General features: G+C 32.8%; 1 pseudogene across 3 annotated transcripts; it reads right to left on the bottom strand.

The window, feature by feature from the left end:
• Positions 1-754: 754 nt before the first annotated feature.
• LOC118201466 (sorting and assembly machinery component 50 homolog pseudogene) lies at positions 755-23,986 on the bottom strand (annotated as a pseudogene). Of its 3 annotated transcripts, XR_015041759.1 has the most exons (3): positions 23,850-23,870; positions 3,574-3,739; positions 755-2,316 (listed from the first exon to the last, which is right to left on the bottom strand). The product of XR_015041759.1 is annotated as a sorting and assembly machinery component 50 homolog pseudogene, transcript variant X1 (transcript). The 3 variants fall into 3 exon arrangements; XR_015041760.1 differs by lacking the exon at positions 3,574-3,739 and having other exon boundaries at positions 23,850-23,986; XR_015041761.1 differs by lacking the exons at positions 3,574-3,739; positions 23,850-23,870 and adding an exon at positions 23,809-23,840.
• Positions 23,987-25,041: the final 1,055 nt, after the last annotated feature.

A 25,041-nucleotide genomic window follows, 5' to 3' on the forward strand; every position in this document is an offset into this window, starting at 1 on the left:
TTACTGTTAGATATTACTTCAATAATTATATATATTCATTTTCATCCACATTAAACACAGCTGCTTATGCCTTAAACAATAAATGGACAATTTCTTAATTAGCTACAGAATTTAAATTTGGATTTTCAAATTATAACTAAATGCCTTTATTAATAAATTGGGAGGAAAAAATCTACAAGAAAGGGTGGAGGATCTAAGAAAGTTATCTATGTATATCTTCATTGTCAATAACATACTGTTATAGCATGAAATATAGCGAGAAAGAGAATGCAATGACGTTAGGCCACTGTAACAACTATACTTTTTTCCATAGACAATTAATTTTCATAGATAATCAATTTTCATAGACAATTAATGGGCCTTTGTCATCCCAAAATAGGTTAATAAAGGCCCATTTCACAAGCCTTTATTAACCTATTTTGGGATTTCATGTTGGTACACTTATAACTTGACTCCACTTTCATCTTCCCTTTGTCTTTTTGGAAGGGGAGAATAACTAGTTTTGGTTATGATTTTTGAAAAATGAATAAACAGCTCTGAAATTTCCAGAACTTATTATGTAAAGCCCACTTCCTGAATTCAAGAGGTAGGCTGAAGCTAAGTGAATAAACCTATTGATTGGAAAAAATAATGTGAGAGGAAGAAATGTGCAAATAAATATGGCATCCAGAGCATTACAATATTTTAAAATTTTCTATCAAGATAATCCTGCAATATTATCTTAGGGTATTGTTGAAGTAATAAACATTCTAGCTTAAAAATGTATCAAAATTATTTATTTATTTCAGTACTATTAAATGATTTCCATATTAAATAGATAACATACTTGCCAGATACTTAATTATGGTCTAACAAGATACATTACTCAAACATTAACTTAAAACATTAACTTAATAAACATTAACTATTACATCTAATAATTTATAAATGTTTTAATTAAATTCACAAAAAATTAACACCTACACCAAATTGAAGACCTTCTTTAAGCTTATCACCTGGCTGGCTAGTTAAAGGTATACAATAGTTTAATTCAAATCTAGCCACACTTGCAAGAGAGAAAACTAAACCTATTCCACAGGACCATCTTAAATGTGAAAGAAGTACCATTGCATTATGATGATAATCATCAGTGAAAGCAAAGTTACCTATGTTTCCTGTATTTAAAAATAAATGTACTTTACATATTTTATCAAGAATTTGTCTCAAAGGATGAAAAGGCAAAGGTGCATATGCATGAAGAGCTCCAGCCCAATATGCTTCAGCTCCAAGGAAATAATCCCGGGCTTGTGGGCCAACCCCATTCGTGGAAAAACCTCTTAGAGATAATGGTCCACCTAAAAAGAATCTATCATTAATTCTCACACACTGATCGGGGCTTAAGGTACGAACTAAACCACCCATTAACGTTGCTTGTAGCACCAATTCATCTAAAATAGGTTTGTTCATTTGGTACTGAATTTCATGTTTCAGAAAACTAACATTTCCTCCAAGACCAGCATATTCTTGGTATAAGCGAAAATAGCTACCATGAGATGGAAGACAAGGATCATCTCTTTGATCCATGCATAAGATATGTTTTAAAGAAGACTTCACACTATGCCCAGCTTCTTCCCTTATTTCAAAAGGAGTTGCAGGAGAAAGACATTGGAGATTTCGCCATATTCCTTCCCATCTTAAAGAATGCTGTACTTGAGGTGATGATTCAAACATAAATTCAATTCCAAGGCCTTTTACTTTTTCTTGGTAACCACTCCACAAATACTCAGTTGTTTGTCCAAATACAAACTGATTCAACCTAGGTTTAGCCCAGTTCAAGAATGGTTTGGTAGATGTCACTATGAATCCAACAGTTTTTTTACCATATTGATAATCAGCAGATAAAGCTTCACCTCTCCCAAACATATTTGGGCACAGTAACCTAAAAAGTAAACTACCTTCATTATTTCCAGCTAATGCACTAATGTTACCATCCATCCTAGATTTTTCTTTAATATTAAAAGTAACTTCTAATCCATCGGGTGTTGCATCAGGACCTTTACTAGTATCAAGGATGATATCAATGCTTTTAAATGCCTGAAGAGTTTCCAACTGTTGTTTCACACCATGAGCTCTTAAGACTACATCATGAACATTTTGAGCTTTCAAAAGATCTCCAACTGCTTGTAGAAGCACATCATCTTTAGTTCTTTTCACGCCATCAAAATGGATCTTGTCTACACGAGCGTTTACTTCATCCAGAGGCTTCAAGTTTTCATCAGTTGCATTCCTCATCTGAGGGTGTGACTTAGCATGAACAGAACCCATTTTATCCAGAACCTTAAAATAAAAATGTTATTTAATTTAATAGAGAAATAATTTTACTTAAATATCAACAAACACATATTTCTATAAAAAACAGTTTTAATTAAAATTTTATACAGTCCTGATATTAATTATAAATTGCATTTTAAAGTCAAGAGGATGACTTATGTATAATGGCATAAGCATTTATTTAAATTAAAACAAAAGACGACAAAATCAATTTTTTCACAAATTCAGTTTTGGTCCTTCAGCAGACACATAAGAAATTTCCTTTCATAGTTTTTATTATTTATGAAATAACTTTTTTTTCTATTAAGTTACTAATTTTTCATAAAACTTTTTGGATTATTTATTGAAAACTCTACAGATATAATCACAGTATAATATGAATTTTATAATTATATCAGGTTGCCAACTAAAAATTTTAATTTCTAGCCTCAAATAACCTGATTGCCTTACTCATTTATAAAAAATAGTAGATATGTTATTGCGAATGCTATTAATGAGCTAAATAATTAAATCTCAATAGAAATGTTACTGATTTTCAGTCAACTAATCTAAAAATTGTCATTTTTCTTACCTACAAATTACATTTATTCCAAACCAAAAGCAAACTATTTGGTACTGAAGTATCTTCAGTTACTGTTTTAAGTTGTTATTATCCCAGAGAGCTAGCTTCAATGACATTTTACAAGATGACATCAACATATCATACATCTTATTAGAGCAATTTTATTGATTAAAAAAATAGCATTTAAATTCATTCCAATTTGACTTATTCATATTAAATAGCTTCAATATTATGTTAATAACAAGTGAATTTTAACATGTTGCTTTTCGGATATTTTTTATCTCAAGTATACTTAAGCAACTGGAACTTCCTTCTGCACAAAATTCAGCATTATTTTTATGAACCCAGATAATTTTATTATACTATTTACTGAAACTGATAAGGAAGAGCTGCTGATATGATTTATTATATCATATATATACTACATATGAATCTATATTTACATTCATTTCTACATGCCAAATAATGCATAAAATGAAAGTCTGAGAGACAAAACATTTCTGATAACAATAAATTTTGTAGAGTATTTCAAAAGAAGTTCTGTACCTGCTTACTTTAAACATATACATATACACCTGACGAGCCAAGACATTATGACATTAATCTTATTTTTCAATGAACTTGTCTGGATGATGTGGAGGGCAAGTCAGAATGGTATTTAACTGCTACTGGATAAGGTAAGGAATTATTCTTACACTTACTTTTGCACTGTATGACTGATAGGTTGTTCACAATCTGCCATGGTTAGCATTTACGCAAAGTGAATAATGATGGTGAAACCAGCAGCAGACACCAAGGTATTGGACATCCAAGTGCCATCAAAGAAAATGGACATCAGTGACTGTTCCATTTGGTACAGCAAAATTTCTGTATGATTTGGAACAAAAGGGAAAAAAGCATTAATCGACTGGTGTGTAAACGGTTTACTTAGTCGTCATTATAAGTGTCCTGTCTATATGAAGGAAACACATATGGTCGAACGTTAAGATCATTCAGATGGCTTTGAATGGGATTGTCTCAAGAAATGTTCATGCAAGAAATGCTACTGACAGTCCGGTTCTACAGAGGATATTTTTGACCCTCATTTTTGTGAATTTATGTGGTGACGGCAGTACATATATTCTAGTTCAGATAATTTTAGAAAGATTTTGGATGCTGTTAAAGAATTTTGTGTACCATAGTAGGTCAATATTTCCTTTTCGTACTGCGTATATGCAATAATCAGGGCTACGGAGTCGGTAAGGAAAATGACAGACTGACTTTTGGAATTTAAAGATACTCCCTCATATATATGTAAACATATACATATGAGTTGCAGCTTATTTTTTTAATATTAAAGAAGTAATAGATGCTACAGAAAAAAAAAAAAAAAAAAAAAAAAAAAAAAAAAACTGATGGCGTAGCAAATTATTTACACTAATTAGTGTTTATTATGAAATAAAAAAAAATGGCATTACAGTACAAAGTCCAAAATCCGGACTTCGGTGATTCTGGTTAATAGTTTCTCAGTTTACATCTAGTAAGATGGCATGTAGAAATTATAAAATTAAAAACATGAAATCATGATTTATGAAATAATGGAGTATTTATGATCTAAAGGGTATCAAAATTTACACACACACAACAAAAAAAAAAAAAAAAAAAAAAGCTTCATATTTATTTGTTTACTTTATTAAACACTTCTTTCAATGTGTTTGTTGTTTCATATTTTGTGTTAATATTTGCTGTTTAATTCTGTAGACAGACATAATCTCTTGTTCAGTTACATTGTTGAAGTCCTGTAACTGCTCTTTCGAGAATTCTGACTAACTTGTCAATTGAAATTTTCACGTTTTCAGTAACTTCTCTGTCACTTTCTTCACTATCGGTAGCGGTATTTTCTGAATCTACAATCATATTACAGATTTTGCCATTCGTTAATTGATAGATGATTGAGAAGCATTATCATCATAATGAAAAACTTGTTTTATATCATCTTCATTTATTACCGCTTCTCCACATTTCTTTACAAAATCCGTTAACTGGAAAATTTCACCTTTGTTTTGTGATATCCGAAAACCTTTAAAATTAGCGGCTATCATCATCAAATTTAGCTATCCTTCTCTATACATATTTGGCTATGCATCATGAGCTTGGCGACTAACATCAAGTTGTTTCATTAAATTTTATCTTTCTTCGCACACTGAGACAATTAAGTATGAATTGTAATAGTTTAGTTATTATACTTATGTCTATTTCTTGCACATGCTTAAGGCTTATCAGAATTCTGAGTAAATAAATTCCTACATGTACTTAAGCCTTATCGAGAGCCGGTGCTAGGTATCTTACCGCCTGATGCAGTCTCTGAGGGTCCTAAATTCTGTGACTCAGTGCGGCCATTATGAGCCCTGATGCTGGTTCTGGGTTTACATAAATAACAAATCAGTTATTTTGAATTCAAGTAGCCCTAAATGCAATCTTTGGGTCTATGAGTATCCTCAACAAAATCTAATTTTAGCATATGGAAAGAAATTTTAGGTAAATTTTTTCTTGTGAACATACTTTAGCACATAATCATCGCTAAGCTTAATGTACATCTAAAAGGTTACCATACTCCTTTATTATTCAATTACTACCATAAAAAAGGTTGTTTAGGCATCATTACATGAGTCATTACTCAAGTTGTCATGTTTTGATAAACATGTGATGATGAAAGGAAAGTATAATAAATAATGATTCTCGAGGTTGGTATCAGATCAACGATGTATCAACATGGAATGTCTTGGTTTGAGATGTGTGCCAAGCAGATATGCAGCAAAGAAGCCAAATTACTGATCGTACAAATTTATGCTAAAATGACTGTTTCTTCAATAATAAGGTACAGCCAAAAGTCTTTAATCCGGACGTCCATATCCGGAATGATCTATAATCCGGACCTCGAAGCTACGAACTTTCTGTGCATAATACCTATACGCATGCGTGTTTAATGTATAACGAACGGTATAAGCTAAGCTAAAATTATCTAATTATCTATTTCAGTTAATGTTGCAGATTGCGTTGTTCCTTAATCTTCTAATTGGATACGGCTTATTATTTTTTACAGACTGTTAGAGCAATTTTATAAAAGTAAGCTTGAACTTTCGATTATGCCAAAAAGAATTTCCAATTCTGGAGCTGCAAAAAATGGATAAAGGCATATCCTTTGTTTATCTAACCATTCTGAAATCTGTTTATCAATTTCACGCTGTTCTGCGGGAGGTGGGGACGTCACGGCGTGCAATGAACTGGAAGTTGATCTGTCAGCACTATCCTTATCTTCAGGGCAGATGTTTTTATTTTATTCGGCTTATAATTCCTTACTAAATGTAGTATTTCATCTCGATGTACTCCATCTTTGATATGATTTAAATCAAATTCCTCGTCATTATAAATATCACGAATACACATCAAATAGTTTTCTGGTTGCAATTTTCTAATTTCGACTATGCGTAATGTATGCTTTACGCATGCGCACATTGAAAGAAATGTTTAATAAAGTAAACAAATAAATATTAAGCTTTTTTTTTTTGTAAATTTTGATACCCTTTAGATCATAATTGCTCTTTATTTCATAAATTACGGTTTCATATTTTTAATTTTATAATTTCTGCATGCCATCTTACCAGATTTAAACTGATGATCTATAATTCGGAATCGCCGAAGTCCCGACTAGCCCGGATTAAAGACTTTTGACTGTATTTTATTTAGTGTCGAACTATAATTATGAATCGGGACTCTCCATATGTTTTATTATGTGCGGAGGGGGAAATCAAATGTGCATGTGTAAAGCATACGAGAAAAACATAGTTTGTGGTTTTGAGGTCAGGATTTTAGATCATTCCTGATAATGGATGTCCGGATTTCGGACTTTGTACTTGAGTAATTTCTAAGAAACAGTATAACTTTGGCAAGATCGTCTTTGCTAAAGGACCAGAGATCTGATTGGATAAACTTCAGAGCTAAGAAGAGTCTTTCCACACTGACTTGAGTAGGAAGAAGAGCAGGCTACTTCTTTTATAACTTTTCAAGATATATTTGTATAAATTCTAAAAGAGGTGTCTTGCAAGAGCAATCATATTTCTCTATTTCTTCAAAGGCTGTGTAGAAATCTTGTTTGTATTTTTTCATTTTTATATTTAAAGGCTTTTGGTTCTTCATCGCTTTGCTTGATCAACAACTGATCGTTTCCTAAGGATGGCATCAAATTTCAGAGCCCTGGGATAACACACATTTCCTTTTTTATGTTATTTCATTGTGGGATTTAAAATGCAGTTTATCGAGTTTCAATTGGCTACAAATTTTGTTTAATTTTAGTGATGAGTAACTTTGTTTTAACATTATGTGACGTCATCATTCTCCGGACTAAGTGAAAACAGATCGATGTGTACATGGACCCCGAGTTTGTGAATTCTTTGAATTGTTATTTTGGTTCTGTGTAGCGACAACCTTGAAATTGCATCTTGCCAAGGGGCACCATGAACTATATTTTTACCCAAGTATTTCTGAAAAAATTAATAATTTTTCTCTACGAAGACTATTCCTTAACCCAACTGAGACCATCAAATACACTAATTTATGGCCACCAATTATGATTAAGGTGCTTAGAAAATGTCTAAATTGAAAATAGAATAATACACAAATAAGAAAAATCTTATATGATGGAAAAATATTTTGTAAGGTCTAAATTCTAGTAAAGATGTTAAAGCAATTAGGCTGTAAATTAGGACATAATAGTTAATTTATTAATGAAGTTCACTAGTTCTGTTTTCTGTATCTTAATATGTTATTTGTTTACAGTGTTTAAGAAAATTAAGCACTTAATAAACCATTCCTTTTTTGGGTTTTTAAAATTATTTTCCTAGACCAGTTTGTATTTTGATTAATATATTATACTTAAATACACAGCACTTCCAATATTTTTAATGGCTTTGTATAGGACAAATCCTTTATGGAAATTAATAACTGTTATCATTGACATTCATATTTCCTAAGATGACAAAAACCATGGTCTGGACCATGGTCATTATCTAATACAAGATTTAATGTAATTTCTTTATTTTCCCAATTTGGGTGCCCAGGTTAGAAGTTCTTAATTTCAATAATTATACTATTAAATTAGCCTTTCAATTTATTCCCATACAATATGCTAACAACATTACTCCATTCTGTGTTCTGGATAACATACTACATAATATTAATTTAATAATCTTACCAGTGGGAGATACATGAAATTGGGGGCCCACCTCACATGAACTTTTCAGAGCCTTATAATTCTGGCTTCAATTTCCTAAAAACTAGTAAAATTCATTTCAAATATCTGTAGTACTCAAATGCAGTACAAAGTTCATAATCCGGACTCGTCGGGACTTCGGCGATTCCGGATTAGGGGTTTCTCCGGATTACAGGCCATCAATTTAAATCTGGTAAGATAGCATGCAGAAATTATACAATTAAAAATATGAAACCCTAATTTATGAAAAAAAGAGCAATTATGATCTAAAGGGTATCAAAATTTACAAAAAAAAAAAAAAAAAAAAAAAAAAAAAAAAAAAAAAAAAAAGCTTAATATTTATTTGTTTACTTTATTAAACATTTCTTTCAATGTAAGTTGTTTAAGTTGCTTTGTTTTTTGTGCTAATACTTTCTCTTTAATTCTATAAACAGACATAATTTCTTGTTCAGTTACAAAGTTTCACTCTTCAAGTCCTGTAATTGCTGTGTCGAGAATACCCACTAACTTGCCATTCGAAATTTTTTTCGTTTTCAATAACCTCTCTGTCACTTTCTTCACTATCAGAAGCGCATATTAAACGCGCATGCGTAAAGCGTGAAAAAAAAAAAAAAAAAAAAAAGTTTGTGGCTTTAAGGTCCAGATTATAGATTATTCTGGATAATGGACGTCAGGATTACAGACTTTGTACTGTAGTTAATGCTTTATCTTATATATAAATTACACATTATCTAACCATTCATTTGTATTGTTTTAACATGTTGAGCGCCACACGTATTTCTTAGGCAATCGCGTTCAGGCCATGCGCCCCGCTTAAAAGCACTGGTATTGTAGGGTCAGGAGTAATGGCCAGAAAAAGGATTAAGAGAGTTGTCACATTTTGTAATAGCAGTAATGGAGAACCGTTTTTATATTTACCGTGTTTCAATGAAATCCATTAGTCCTGTAATGAATCAAAATTAAGTAAATTTTAAATAAATTTTCTGTAATTCCATAAAACAGTGTAAATTTTATAGTTATATATCATGATACACGTTGTCAGCCAGCAGCGGTCGATGCGGCCTAAACTGAAAGTCGAGTGTCGGCTACAGATGGCTGACGCAGCCTAAACGGAAAGTCTAGTGTCGGCCACAGATGGCTGACGCAGCCTAAACGAAAAGTCTAGTGTCAGCCACAGATGGCTGACGTGGCCTAAATGGAAAGTCTAGTGTCAGCCACAGATGCCTGACGTGGCACTCAACGTGTAATTTATATATCTTCTTGCATTCATTGATGCAATATAAAGTAAAACTTCTATAAGATAAACTGTAGAATTCAAAATATTAATATTTCTAAATTTGAAGGCTAGTAATAGCCAATAAGAATGAATTTCATATTCTTGAGATGTTCAGCGTCCAAAATAAATATTAATTTTTCTAAATATAAAGGCTAGTCATAGAAAATAAGAATGAATTCTTTAATCTTGAAATGCATTAGACAAAGCCTGTCTTCATGTTCTTTCATACAATAAAGTTGGCCCAATGCATGTGCCATTTCTAAAACACATGTTGAATCAATCTTTAGAAATCATGTTCAAAACAACTTCCTCTGTCATCGAATTCATTTCAAATATCTGTAGTACTCAAATAAATCAAAAACAGCCACTGTTGAACTGATGGCCGAAAACAGCCACTGTTGAACTGATGGCCCAGAAGCACTATTTTACACAAGGGAGTAAAGAAAGTATCCCACTATATAGAAGATGCAACACATATTCAAACTTTTTTTTTTTTTCCAGTTAAATATTAGACAGCAGTATTGGAAATGTGAGGAGGATCATAAATTATCCCAATGTGAGTGCCAACTAAATCTTTGCAGTTCAGCAGTGTAGCTGGAGAAGGGTGATTTGGCCTGGGTGGCATATTTTTTGGGGGCAGCAATCGGAGATTTATTGCATTACAGCAAAGTTCACTATGATTATCTGTTTAAAAGGTAGGACAATTCTTTAAATGGCTGAAAAATGAGAATTGGCTCATTTCTTGTTACAAAAGGAACACTTGTTCGTATTCATGCCATGCATGCAACATTACACACCCTATACAGTGCTAAGTTCGAAATCCAGATGTCCATTATCCGGACCTCAAAACCAACAACAACATTTTTTCTCGTAGGCTTTATACATGCACATTTGATTCCCCCCTCTGCACATAATAAAATATCTGGAGAGTAAAGATTCTTAATTTCACTTCTACACTAAATAAAATACTTTGTTATTGAAGAAACAATTATTTTAGCATAAATTTGTACAATCAGTAATTTGGCTCTGTTGCTGCGTATCTGCTTTGGCACACATCTCAAACCGAAACATTCCACATAGATACATCGTTGATCTGACGCCAACCTGGTGAATCATTATTTATTACAATCTTCTTTCATCATCACATGTTTATCAAAACATGACAACTTGAGTAATGACTCATGTAGCGATGCCTAAACAATTTTTTTTATGTTAGTAATTGAATAATAAAGGAGTATGGTAACCTTTTATGTTGACATTATGCTTGCCGATGATTACAGATTTAAGTTAAATGTACTAAAAAGTGTTGAGGAGGAAAAATTTACCAAAAATTTCTTTCCATATGCTAAAAATAGATTTTGTTGATGATTCTCATAGACCCAAAGATTACATTTAGGGCTATTTGAATTAAGAATAACTGATTTGTTATTCACATAAACCCAGAACCAGGGCTCGTATGGCCGCACCAAGTCGCAGAATTTAGGACCCACAGGAACTGCATCATGCATTAAGATATCTAGCGCCGGCCCTCAATAAGGTTTAAGTATAATAAAGAACTACACTAATACAATTCAGGCTTAATTGTCTCAGTGCGCAATAGAAGCAAGATAAAATTTAATGGAACAACTTGTCGTTAGTCGTCAAGTTCATGATGCATAGCCATATATTAGTGAAGGATAGCTAAATTTGAGGATGACAGCTGCTAATTTTAAAGGTTTTCAAATATCGCAAAACAAAGGCGAAATTTTCCAATTAACGGATTTTGTACAGAAATGTGGAGAATCAGGCATTTGGGAATTGTCTCTTTGTATGTTAATATTATAGCCTTTAATTATGAATATTTTTGTTATTTTATAATTATTTTATTTTTGCCATTTTGTTATTATTATAAGTCAATTACAATTGTTTGCTGGTGAACTGGAATATTGTGTCTGTGATAAAAAGAGTTCATTACCGTTCTTGGAATATGAGCATTTTAAGTAAGAACAGGAATTTAGAACCGTACCTAATTATTTTGTCGGTTATAATGCTTCCTTGTTATTAGAGTTATGATTAAATGTATGAAATATTTAGGCGTATTGAGTTTTGATAGATTTGGTAAATGTCTTTCCTATATTTGATAGAGAGTTTAGTGTTTTGTATTTGCACATAAGAATAAACATCTGAGGATGTTTTGTAGCTTTTTATAGGATCTGGAATCATAACAGCCTTGTACAGAATAACTTCTGCATATCATGTCCATCACAATTGGGTGTAAGTTCCTATTTTCCAGTAGATGTTTAAACTATTTTAAGTATTGTGAACTGTTACAGCCAATTCAATTTAGAGCTAATTCATTTTATTAGTTGGCAAATTGAAATATACTAACTGTAATGAAAAATTGTTTGCAGTATTTGAAACGTGCATTTATATAGTATGATGCATTGGTAACTATACTAACTGTAATGAAAAATTAGTTGCAGCATTTGAAACATGTGCATTTATATGGTATAACTGATTGGTATATAATATGTACTGAATAATTTTTTGTATTTCATGTTTGTTACAATTGGAGATTGGTTCCCGTTTTTCTATAGATGTTTTTAATTATTTGAAGAAATTGGGCACTAGTACAAGAATGATTAACTATATTTGAATATGTGCTCTTATATTGTAGGAATACCTGTCAATTTGTATAGATTGAAATTGTTTAATTGTGCCATTTATAATTGTATAGTAAAAATGTATTATTTTAACTTTAATGAAAAATTAGTTGCAGTTTTTTTTTTTAACATGTACATTTGTAGTATGATTGATTGGTAAATATTCTAACTGTAATGAAAAATTAGTTGCAGCATTTGTAGCATGTGTATTTTCATGGTATGATGATTGGTAAATAATATGTAGTGAATAACTGTGTATTTTATGTTTATTATATAATTGGGAATTAGTCCCCTTTTTCCAGTAGACCTTTTTAACTACTTGAAGAAATTGTGTTTTATTGTAGCCTTTTTATAAACACAATTATATACATGTAATGGAATAAATAATAGCATTTTTTAGAATATGTGCTTTATATTGTTGGAATACCAGTCAATTTGTATAGACTGGAATTGTATAACATATCTGTCGTTTTGCACAATTTAGAATTGTATTGAAAAAATTTTCAATTTAGTTTTTTTCCTTTTTGTTTTTAAATATCACCTGGGAGCCAAGTTATTATTTACAAAACATTTGCTTCTGTGGATAATAGCAAAATAGTGTACATATTACTATGAACTTCCCAACTGCAATTTCTTGATTGCTTTGTGGATAACTGCAACACAGTGTGTAAATTGCTATGGACACACATAATGAGGCGTGCAAACTGCTAAGGATACGAAGTTATGATGTATCGAAGTGGACAAGTGTTTATGCGAACAATGAACTTAACAAAAGTGTACTTCAAATTTATCAAAACTTTGAATCCGGTTTATGTGAACATAGAATAATCTACAAATCATCATAAACTTTGGGCTATGAAACTATCAACTGCCTGAACTGATGTGACTGGCCTACTCTGTGGATAACTGAAGCAATAGTATCGACACACATCATTAGGTTTTTTAACTGATAAGAACATGAAGTTATGATGTATTGAAGTAGACATAGGTTTAGAGAAGTGTTTCTTAACCTTTCTAGCGAGTCGCACCCCATTGAATCTGAAAATATACGAGGGCTATCCAGAAAGTAGATTACGTTTTGGAATAAAAAAATAAACAAAGTACAGGAAACAAATTTTATTATATACAGATGAAAGCCACACTCAAATACTACTTTTCTACATAGTCACCATACAAATTAAGGCATTTATCGTAGCGATGTACAAGCTTGGAAATTCCTTCGTCGAAAAATTCGGCCGCCTGCGCCTTCAACCACTTCGTTACCTCTTCTTGCAGCTGTGCGTCGTCATCAAAATGCTGCATAGCCAGCCACTTCTTCATTGCTGGGAATAGGTGGAAGTCGCTCGGTGCCAGGTCGGGACTGTACGGCGGATGAGGAAACAACTCCCACTTAAAAGATTCAAGAACTTTACGAGTGACATTTGCCGTGTGGGGCCGGGCGTTGTCGTGAATCAACAAGATCTTAGAGCTCAACATTCCTCTGCGCTTGTTTTGAATTGCTCTTCTGAGTTTTTGGAGAGTTTGGCAATACTTTTGAGAGTTTATTGTAGTGCCTCTTTCCAGGAAGTCCACCAAAATTACACCTTTTCTGTCCCAAAAAACAGTCGCCATCATCTTCCTTGCCGACATTGTTTGCATGCATTTCTTGGGTTTTTGGGGAGAACTTGTGTGCCCCCACTGCATTGATTGCAATTTCGTTTCACAGTTCACATGTTTCACCCATGTTTCGTCACCAGTAACGATGCGATCGAGTAAAAAGTCACCATCCTTATGGTAAGCGTCCAAAAAGTTCAACGCTGCAGCCATTCGCTGATTTTTGTGGTCCTCTGTCAAGATTTTTGGAATCCATCTTGCACAAAACTTGTGGTAACCAAGCTTTTCGCTGATGATTTCGTGCAACAAACTTCGCGAAATTTGTGGAAAACTCAAAGAAAGTTCCGTTATTGTGAAATTTCGATTTTCACGGACTTTAGCATCGACTTTTTCGAGAAGTTCGGCGGTCACTATGCTGGGTCTCTCACTTCGATCTTCGTCGTGAACATTGGTTCGGCCATTTTGAAATCTTATGACCCACTGACGCACTCCACCTTCAGTGATAATGTTGTCCCCATACACTTCACGAAGCTGCCGATAGATTTCTATCGGTTTACAGTTTTTTGCAGTCAGAAACCTTATTACTGAGCGCACCTCGCAGCTCGCGGGATTTTCAATTAACGCAGACATTTCAAACCGTCACAGTATCTGAACGGAGCACAGCACGAACCTCTCACTAGCACGGCTAGATGCAGACTGAGCTGCGCAACGCTCTGACCCCAAGATGGCCGCGCTAGCCCCGCCCCTAGCGGACACAGACGGAAACGTAATCTACTTCCTGGATGGCCCTCGTATTTCTGCACCCTATTGAAAAATGTGTTTTAATTTTTTTAGTCTAGAAAAATAAATTTTTTGCGAAACTTATTGTTTATTGAAAAACATTGTACATTTTATATAAATACAAAACAATATTATTTTTATTAATGATTAGTCTGTTGTTGTTTGTTCATTATTATACTGGCGAAGCGAGATTCTTTTTTTGAAAGACATACGCGTAAGTCATCACTTGCATTTAAGCGATTTCTCGCTTTAGTTTTTATATGCAAAAGTGATGAAAATCCAATTTTACACAAGTAGGTGGTAGCAAAGGGTAAGAGTAACTGCAGTGCTCCGTTTGCCAACTCTGGATAACGTTGTAACTGTGAACACCAGAATTGTTGCAATTCTAATTGTTTGAATTTTATTTTAACATGTCCACTTGCTCGCATTTCAATAAGTTGATCTTTTTTTAGATCACTATCATCCATCAAATTTAAGTCGAATAGAAATGGATCCAGTATCCATCTCCGAGTTTTGGTAATATTTCTGGTAGAAAAATATCCATTGAATGATTCGCTCAATCGTCTCAAATGTATTACAATGTCGGGTATAATTGTATTCTTTTCATTTTTCGCAATAACAGAATCAAGCAATGGAAAGTTTGCAAAATTTCCCTTTTCTACTCGATGTATCCAAATTTCTAATTTTACGATAAATGAAGATAATTTTTCGCTAGATATTATAATATTTATACCAAATCCTTGCACTGATAGATTCAATTCACTTAAATGGCTAAATATGTCTGCTAAGTAAGCCAGCCTCAGCATTGCAACATTACTCTCAAAATCTTTTACTAAATAACAGTTCTTACTAGTCAGTAATTGAAAAATTTCCTTATGCAATTCAAAAACTCTGTTAAGCATGCGACCCTTAGATAACCATCATATTTCGGTGTGATATAGGAGCACGGTATGATCAGCACTGATTTCTTCGTAAAATGCGATGATTAAGCACTCGCCCTAGGATGAATTTTACTATATTTACTGCTGGAATTAGATGTTGTTTTAAACTTTCTGGCAATGCTTACGACGCAAGTGCATGACGATACAACATGCAATGCATTATTATAACTTCCGGTAATTCTCTTTTCAGGTGTGAAAAAAATCCTGAATTTTTGCCTAACATTGCTGGGGCTCCATCCGTGCATATTGAGCCAATCACATTCATTGGCAACTGATGTGATTGAAAACATCAATTCCTCTTGTATTCACCTCCAGTAGCTCACAAAATAGAAATTCTTCTATCACCTCTTTTTCCTTCACATACCTGACAAGCACCAAAAGTTGGCTACAATTTTCAATATCAGTTGACTCGTCCAGTTGCATGCTTATTCTTAGTGGACTGATTTTTATGTCTTCAATTACTTCCATTAAAATATCTTCACTGAGATCTTGTATTCGCGATTGTATAATATCATTCGAAGATGGAATCTGATGGATTTTTTTATGTGCTTCCGAATCTAAAACTGTTTTAGCAATAATTAAAGCAGAAGGTTTAATCAACTCTTCAGCGATCGCGTGAGGTTTCTTTTTTTTTTTTTTTGCACATAAATATGCCACTTAATATGACGCTTCTAATAAAGGTTTTTGAATTGCTGGTCCGCACAATTATAGGATAGTTCCACTGGTATCAAACCAAGCCTTCTTTGATTTAGGCGCTTTTTCGCTACCATGTAGATTGTTAAAATGCTCTAATAACTTTGATGGTTTGAGATTGCTGTTTGAAAATATCTTGGAACACAAGATGCATTGCGGTCGTTGCGTGCCATCTTTTTCGGTTGTGCAGGTAAATCCATAACCGGCATACTTATCGTTCCATTGTAGTTTTTTTGACATATAGTAGGGTTCACTATAATCGATTTAATTACTTAGAAATAATGTAATATAATATATATAATGTTCTTACGTTTGTAATATCACTGAATCCTATTCAGCTTGAACGGGCAATTAAGAATGTATTAGTCTCGAGAGGTTTATGGACAAGTCAGAATACACAATACACATGTTGCAGACACAATAGTTGACTCAACCTAACACAGGCGCAGTAGATGCAGTTACAAATCTGTGAATCCGTAGATTCTATTGGAGTAGCACATATTGAACTCGGCGCATGCGCAAGCTGGGATAACGTTCTCCACTTGTATTCCCACGAAGTTTTTTTTCTTTTCTCCGTCACCTAGCTGCCTGTTTGCGTTCATTTGTAGCATTTCATGCCTTTTCGCAGCATAGTGTATACGCCCATTGGCACCGGCTCTTTCCTGTGTCTTCTGCCGATTAGTGAGCAAAATGTTACCAATTTTTATGAGCTTCAATTTTGGGGACACTATTGCAGATTTCAAATATTTTAATATAAGAAATTTAATAAATGATATTTAATAATTTTTATGGTTAGATAGGGGCTTCTCCTGCACCCCGTTTAAGCATAGATCCTATCCATGACAATGTAATGATTAAGTGATTGTATATTTATTTTTCATACGGATTATTATGTAACAATTATTGTAAAGATGACATTGTCATTTTAGCATTGTAATATTACTATCATTGATTCAATGAATGCCACCGGCAATGGAAAGTAAATTCTTTTCTGTTGCATGGGCATAACTCTGATTGGTGTAGAACCTTAGGTCGGAGCTCCATGCAACGGCGTTTCAGTAATAAATAAAGATGATATAAAAGAAGTTTTTCATTGTGATGACAATGCTTTTCAATCATCAATCAATTAATGAATGGCAAAATTTGTAGTATGGTTCTAGATCCAGAAAATACCGCTACTGATAAGTGAAGAAAGTGACAGAGAAGTTACCGAAAATGAAAAAATTTCGATTGACAAGCCAGAATTCTTGATACAGCAGTTACAGAACTTCAACACTGTAACTAAACAAGAGATTATGTCTGTCTACAGAATTAAAGCAAAAGTAGGTTGATCTTTAGATTATGGTAACTTGGCGATTTTTTGGCGACCAACTGTCCTACAGCAACCCTCTATTTTTTTTTTCCCACCGCCATTTTGTCTTCACGAAGTAAAGCCATGTTTCTGTTCTTTTTATCTACTGAACACTTCTTCCAACAATCTACTAGCCGAATTACACTTATGCTAGAAATTTTATCTAACAAAACTGCTTAATCATGACAAATATTCACTGCAAAATTGGGAAAAAGTGCACAATACCATACTCCTTACGCGTTTTTCAAAATAACACATACACATAAACCATGTACACATCGACTTATTTTTACTTAAAAAAAAAAATCCCAGATTTGCACAAAAATGGCATTGCGCACACTCTTCATCATATCCATGTACACTCCTTTTTTCTCATAAATTAGAAAAATTTCACGAAAATGCATGACAATTTCCTGAATCTTTAAACATGTTAAAAAGAACATATATGAAATTACTTAATAACGAAAAAGTATATACCCTTTCCAAATATGAACATTTCCACGTATAAAATAAATAAAATACCCAAAAACTTTTACCTCTAAATTATCTATTATATTATAAACGTCACCAACGAATTCATACCGCAAACATTACAAATACTTAGTGTCAAATATTTAAATTATTTCCATGCACGTTTACTTCAACTAAAACGTATACCAAATTCCTACAAACATAAAATTCACAAAATAACTATCATTTAATTAAAATATAATTAAATTCAAAAACACTACTTAAAATATAAAAAAGCACATACATTAAATTAATAAAAATTAGCTTACAATCCTAATTACTTTAAACTAAATCATTGCTAATAACAATTTTCCCAATAATACCAAATTACTTTACTTCCACCTTACATTTAGAACAATGCATAAAAATAATATCCTCAAATAATTAAAAATACTAACTTACCTAATCTTCTTCAGAATCTTGATTATGTGTCCGATAAACTTTTCTTATTTCTGTTTCAGGATCTTTAAAATCATACTTATAGTTCACAGCAAGGTACCAGGTAAAATAAATAACTTAATAAAACATCTTTACTTCTATCTCGCACAACCTTAAAGAAACACTTATTACTAACCCTTTCAATCCCACTAAATACCCATTTCGAATTCACTTTAGTTAAGGCCATCGGATCCAAAAATTAACGAACACTGTTTCACACAACACAGAATAAAGCCAAATACAAAATTTCCAGATTTTTTCCCGATTTCCCCCCTTTTCCGATTAAAGAACCGTAATTCGTCCATTAATATCACATGACATATCCCATGATCTCTCATTTCCCTCACACAAAATAATGCGTAATCGGAACTGAGTACTGCTCACATTATTACCAAAGTCCCAGGTAGTAACCTTTATCGCCTCCAAAATGTCGCCAAACTACCAGTTACCATATTCTAAAGATCAGCCAAGAACATATATGAAATTACCTGATCGCGAAAAAGTATATACCCTTTCCAAATATGAACATTTCCCCGTATAAAATAAATAAAATATCCAAAAACTTTTACCTCTACATTATCTATTATATTACAAACGTCACCAACTAATTCATACCGCAAACAGTACAAATGGTTACAAATACTTAGTGTCAAATATTTAAATTATTTCCATGCACGTTTACTTCCACTCTAACGTATACCAAATTCCTACAAACATATAATTCACAAAATAACTATCATTTAATTAAAATATAATTAAATTCAAAAACACTACTTAAAATATAAAAATCATTGCTAATAACAATTTTCCAATAATACCATATTATTTTATTTACTCCTTACATTTAGAACAATGCATAAAAATAATATCCTCAAATAATTAAAAATACTAACTTACCTAATCTTCTTCAGAATCTTGATTACGTGTCCGATAAACTTTTCTTATTTCCTCTGCTAAATAAAAAGCAAGCGTATGTGTGCCTGTTTCAAGATCTTTAAAATCATACTTATAGTTCACAGCAAGGTACCAGGTAAAATAAATAACTTAATAAAACATCTTTACTTCTATCTCGCACAACCTTAAAGAAACACTTATTACTAACCCTTTCAATCCCACTAAATACCCATTTCGAATTCACTTTAGTTAAGGCCATGGGATCCAAAAATTAACGAATACTGTTTCACACAACACAGAATAAAGCCAAATACAAAATTTCCAGATTTTTTCCCGATTTCCCCCCTTTTCCGATTAAAGAACCGTAATTCGTCCATTAATATCACATGACATATCCCATGATCTCTCATTTCCCTCACACAAAATAATTCGTAATCGGAACTGAGTACTGCTCACATTATTACCAAAGTCCCAGGTAGTAACCTTTATCGCCTCCAAAATGTCGCCAAACTACCAGTTACCATATTCTAAAGATCAGCCCAAAATTATTAGCACAAAAAACTAAGCAACTTAAACAGCTTACATTGAAAGAAATGTTTAATAAGGTAAACAAATAAATATTAAGCTTTTTTTTAAAAAAATTAATACCCTTTACATCATAAGAACGATTTCATAATTTTAATTGGTACTTCCGTATTAACGCAACCAGGCCAAAATTCACCAAATTTGGCGACCCTACGTGTTATACGTAGTTTTTCATAAAGAAATTATTTTTCTTACTGGTTAGATTGAATGCCCTGAAATACTTTAACTATGGGTATTTGGGATCTGTCTGCGAGTGAAAAAGATGCTGTTGAATTGTTGCAGGGATATGGAATTATACCGAACGAACGTACTTGTAAAAATTCTCATAAAATGAAACTGTATTTTGGAAAGCAAATCTTCTGGAAATGTAACGTTGAAGAGTGCAATCAACATTTGGGTGTGAGAACCGGAAATTGGTTTGAAGGTAGCCGAATTTCATTTGTGACAGTGGTGCGCTTCATTTATTGTTGGTGTAAAGAGTTAACCTAAATTAAATTTTGTGCAGAAGAGATGGGAATTGCTGACAAAACTGTTATAGATTGGAATAATTACATGCGGGAGATATGTGCCCTTGAAATGGATGAAAAAGAAAGAAAGCGAATAGCAATAGCCAAAAGATTTCTGCCGAAAAAATAATTCTGCAACTTATTCAAATTCGAAACCGGAAGGGTTTAATTGCTATTTTATATTTTAAAACAAAATAATATAAAAAACTGTATTAAAAATTATCTGTAATTAATAAATTTACATTTTCTTTCTATTCATACTTTTTTACTCAAACTTACAAATGGCGCCAACCTGGTTGCGATAATACGTAAGTACCTTTTAATTAAATAATTTTTAAATGACATCTTACTAGATTTAAACTGATGATCTAACATCCGAAAAACCCCAAACCCGGAATCGGTGAAGACCCGACGAGCCCGGTTATCGGACTTTGTACTGTATTGCACGAAAGGCAGTCAGTCTGTTGGCTAATCTTTGGAATATGGTAACAGGTAGTTTGGCGACATTTTGGTAAGGCGATAAAGGTTACTAGCTAGGACTTTAGCAATAATATGAGAAGTACACAGTTCCAGTCACAGATTATTTTGTGGCGACTTTTATAATAGATAATTTAGAGGGAAAAGAAAATTAATGTAATTTCTTGCATATTTTATTTATTTTATACGTGCAAATGTTCATCCTTGCAAAGGATATATGCAAGCTCAAGATATAAAAGCTTGCATAGTACACATACTTTTTAGCGATCAGGTAATTTCATATGTCCTTTTTACAGACTTCAAAGATTCACAAAATTTTCAAGCAAATTTTTCTATTTTATGAGACAATTATTTACATGTTTCATATATAAATTTTCTCTGTAAAAACAAATTTCTGTCCCCATTTGTTCCACTACTTTCTGGAAACTTCCGATCATGATTTTAGCTAATAAGCACTTAGAAGCAATTTTGCACCTAATCTTCGTCATGATTAAGCACTTTTGTTCCATAAAAGTTCTAGCATAAACGTAATTCGGCTAGCAGATTGTTGGAAAAAATGTTGAGTAGAACCAAAAACAAAATGGCATCCAAAAAAAAAAAAAAAAAAAAAAAAAAAAAACACCAGGTTGCTGTAGCAGGGTTGGTCGCCAAATTTTCGTCAAAAAATCGACGAGTTACCATAATCCGAAGATTCACCAGTCTGTTTTCTGGAATGAGATCCCCAGTCAATCAGCCTTATTATCTACTCTGGGACTATCTAGCTTATTCGCAGTATAGATTCTTCTTTACTGCAATAAATCCAACAATGTGAGATTTGTCAAGACAAGAAGAAGTGAATATTCTCCTTCTTCAAGACAAACAGTTTTCTCACAAGATAAAAATGTACTGAAAGCTGGGATGTCTATAAGGCCTTCATTCATGCTGTAAGAAAAAGGTATCTGAATAGAAATATGGTTTGTTGGATTACACATTCTTTCTGTTACCGTCATATGATTAATTTTGTAAGTTGGTGGGAGTAATGGTACTGCATACAAGTTTCTTATTACTGTATTTACTCATGTAATAGTCGCACCTCCATTTTGAAGAGTAAAAAATTGTCAAAAGTGTATAATATTGTGTAGTAGATTTCTCGGTATAATAGTCACACATGGACTTTCGCAATGAAAAATTGGCAGAAAAAGTGCGACCTTTACACGAGTAAATACGGTATTTTGACTTAATGTTAAAAAATCAATAGATGCAATAAAGCTGTAAAAATTGAGGAAAAGTTATTAAAAGGACAAATTCTTCCCCAAAGTAGATTTTTGGAGGAGGTGTCGGAGAATATCCCTTGTTGCTGTTCTCTGTCATTCTGTTTTGGCTAGTATTGAGCTAAAGGTCTGGGGAAAGACCTGTCTGCCAATAATGCATAGTTAGAGTAGATAGGGTGCTCCTTGTATTACTGCAAAGTTGTTGTTTCATTTATGGTAACCTGAGTATTTGAATGTTATGGAAACCCTTTTATGACGTGCAGGATTGCGGTAAATTTTGAATGATGGGAAAAAATTCGTAAAGGCTTGTGGTGTGTGTAGGTTAGGAAGTACATTGCTTGTTTTGTGGTTCAGACGGTAGAATGTGGTAAGATTAATTTGAAGTTTTTGTATGATTTGAAACGAAAGGAAAAAAGAGCATTAATTGACTGGTGTGTAAATGAAGGTTTACTTAGTAGCCATTATTAGTGTCCAGTTTGTAGGAAGGAAATGAGTATGGTTGAATGTTGGAGGATACCACCACTACAGAGGATATGTTTGTTAATTTATGTGGCGACGCCGATATACGAATTCTAGTTCAGATAATGTTAGGAGTTTTTTGGATGCTATTAAGGAATTTTTTGTGCCACACACTCAATATGCAGAAATTTCTAAATAAGGTAAGTGGATATTTGCTTTGTGTAATGCTTAGATGAATTTCCCTTTTTTATGTTATTTTATTGTTTGATTTAAAATGTAATTTATTGAGATTATGTATTTTTTGTTTGGCTCTACTGTGGAATTGAGTGCTCCTTTGACTTTTTAAGTGAAAACAGATCAATGTGTACATGGACAAAGTCAAGGGAGTACGCAATGTCAAATTCTCTGATGTTTTTCAAGTGAAAATAGGTCGATGTGTACATGGATGAAGTCAAGGGAGTGCGCAATGTGAAGTTCGCACAATTCTCTGATTTTTTTTTTAAAGTGAAAATAGGTCAATGTGTACACGGATAAAATGCCACATTTTGGTCAATGCTCTGATGTTTTTTAAGTGAAAATAGCTCAATGTGTACTTAGATACAGAATTTGACCTTAAAGCCAAAGTAACAAGTCAAAGAATTGCACAAACTCGGTATCCCTGTATCGCCAAGGGGCCCCTGTTAATATATTTTTACCATAATGCACATAAGAAAATGTGTCAATATGGCACTGAAATGCATGCTATGTTTTTAATGTAAGAGGTACCTTAAATTGTTTGACACTGCGAAATTTCTAAAGTTTCCAAATACTTTTGCGACTTGCACCACACGTTTTGCAGTACAGAAAAGCAGCAAATTAAATAGCATTTCTGTATAAATATTTTTTCAGAAATAACAAAAAGTAACAATTACAGGATGCTGAATTGAAATCTCAAGCATGTATTTATTAAAAATTTTAACTAATAAGGCTTCAGGAAACGATGTAAAAAAGCAATTAAGGTTTAACAAATTAGCCAAATTGGAAAAAATCTTACGGAAACGGTCTTATACTTCTCCTATATATTTCGTTTTGCAATTATAGAACCGGCTAACTGGCCTTACTGACTTTGAAAATATTTCTTTAAACAGTTTCAGGGTCATAAGAATTTTTGCAATTTGATATAAGTCTTTTGATATTATCAAAATTTTTCACAGTCTTTAACAAATTTTAAGTGTTACCAATTGCACATTTTTAGAAATTGTACTAACACAGGGATACTTATAATATTTCTATAAAACAAAAACCAAAAATTACATATAAAGGTGAATCTTTTAACCGAGAGTGAAATACAGTACCTCAATAATTCACACTATAATTGAAGGACAGACAGACAGACAAATAAGACAGATGTCTTTTTGTTGCTAAGTCTTTTTGCCCCGATGGCCAAAAAATCAAGCATAGGTGCGTACCACGGAGCGTACTATTGTTATGATACTAGTAAAGGCCCAAGGGCGATCCTAAGTGTTAGTAGTATTTAATTTTGTATATGTGTTATGCAAATTGTTGCTCAGATTCTTTACTATATATTGTTCTTTTTTCCTCCTGATTGCATTTTGTTTTTACTAGTGGCACTAAGACGTCGCACTTCGTATTTTGTTTCTCTTGTGTGTACATGTATTCTTCTGTGAAATAGTTGTTAAAAAAAATAGTTAATTATGTATGGATTAGTAATTAGGTACTTAAGGAAAAAAATATGTATTTAACTATTAGCAATTATGTATTTAAACTCTTACTCATTTAATCATTTAGCACATTCAGTTATATTTCTCATAAGTCGAAACTTTTATCATGTTATTCGATGAGGGGTATGGCTATGGCGCCCAGGCAGCGTATTTCCAAACCCTACCCCACTTTTCGAATTTTTTACGTCACGGAAATATCGACTAGTTTCACCTGGCAAGACGGCGTACCCCACTTTTGACTACTACGGCGCGTTTTCGAAAGAATTGTGGTGTTGATTAGTGTGTTTGGTGCTAATTGTGAGATTTTCGCAATTTAAATTATTATGAGTGGAAATTTAAGCAAAATCGTAAGTGAATAGTTGTTTATCGCCGTAGTGTACTTGAGGAAAGAGAAGAATAATTCACTGCTGATGCATTAACAGTATGAAAAATTTGGAAGACTCGGCAATAAATGTGATGCATTCATCGCAAAATTCAGCGAAGCCAGTAAAACAAACGAGTGTTCGCAAAACTTATCCACATCTGAAGTCACTATACAAAAACTGTATGTGTGCCAACCCAGATATTTTAACAAATAAATAAATTAAAAAAAAAAAACTTGCAGAAAACTTTAGATCAAGGAATAAGAAAGAATTGCAGTGCCTCTGTGTGCTTAAAAACTACGAAGCATTCTGCAGACTTTTATACCAAAATCAAGGTTGACAAATAGATTAATAAATTTTAATGTTTCTTTTAGTGCATATATTTCAAAAGTATTAAAATAACTTGGACAGTTGTTTAATTGCTTAAAACAGCAATAAAGTTC

This window comes from Stegodyphus dumicola, chromosome 6, assembly GCF_044657685.1.
Source record: "Stegodyphus dumicola isolate Sdum_Otavi_A_Nest chromosome 6, ASM4465768v1".
NCBI classification, from domain to species: Eukaryota; Metazoa; Arthropoda; class Arachnida; order Araneae; family Eresidae; genus Stegodyphus; species Stegodyphus dumicola.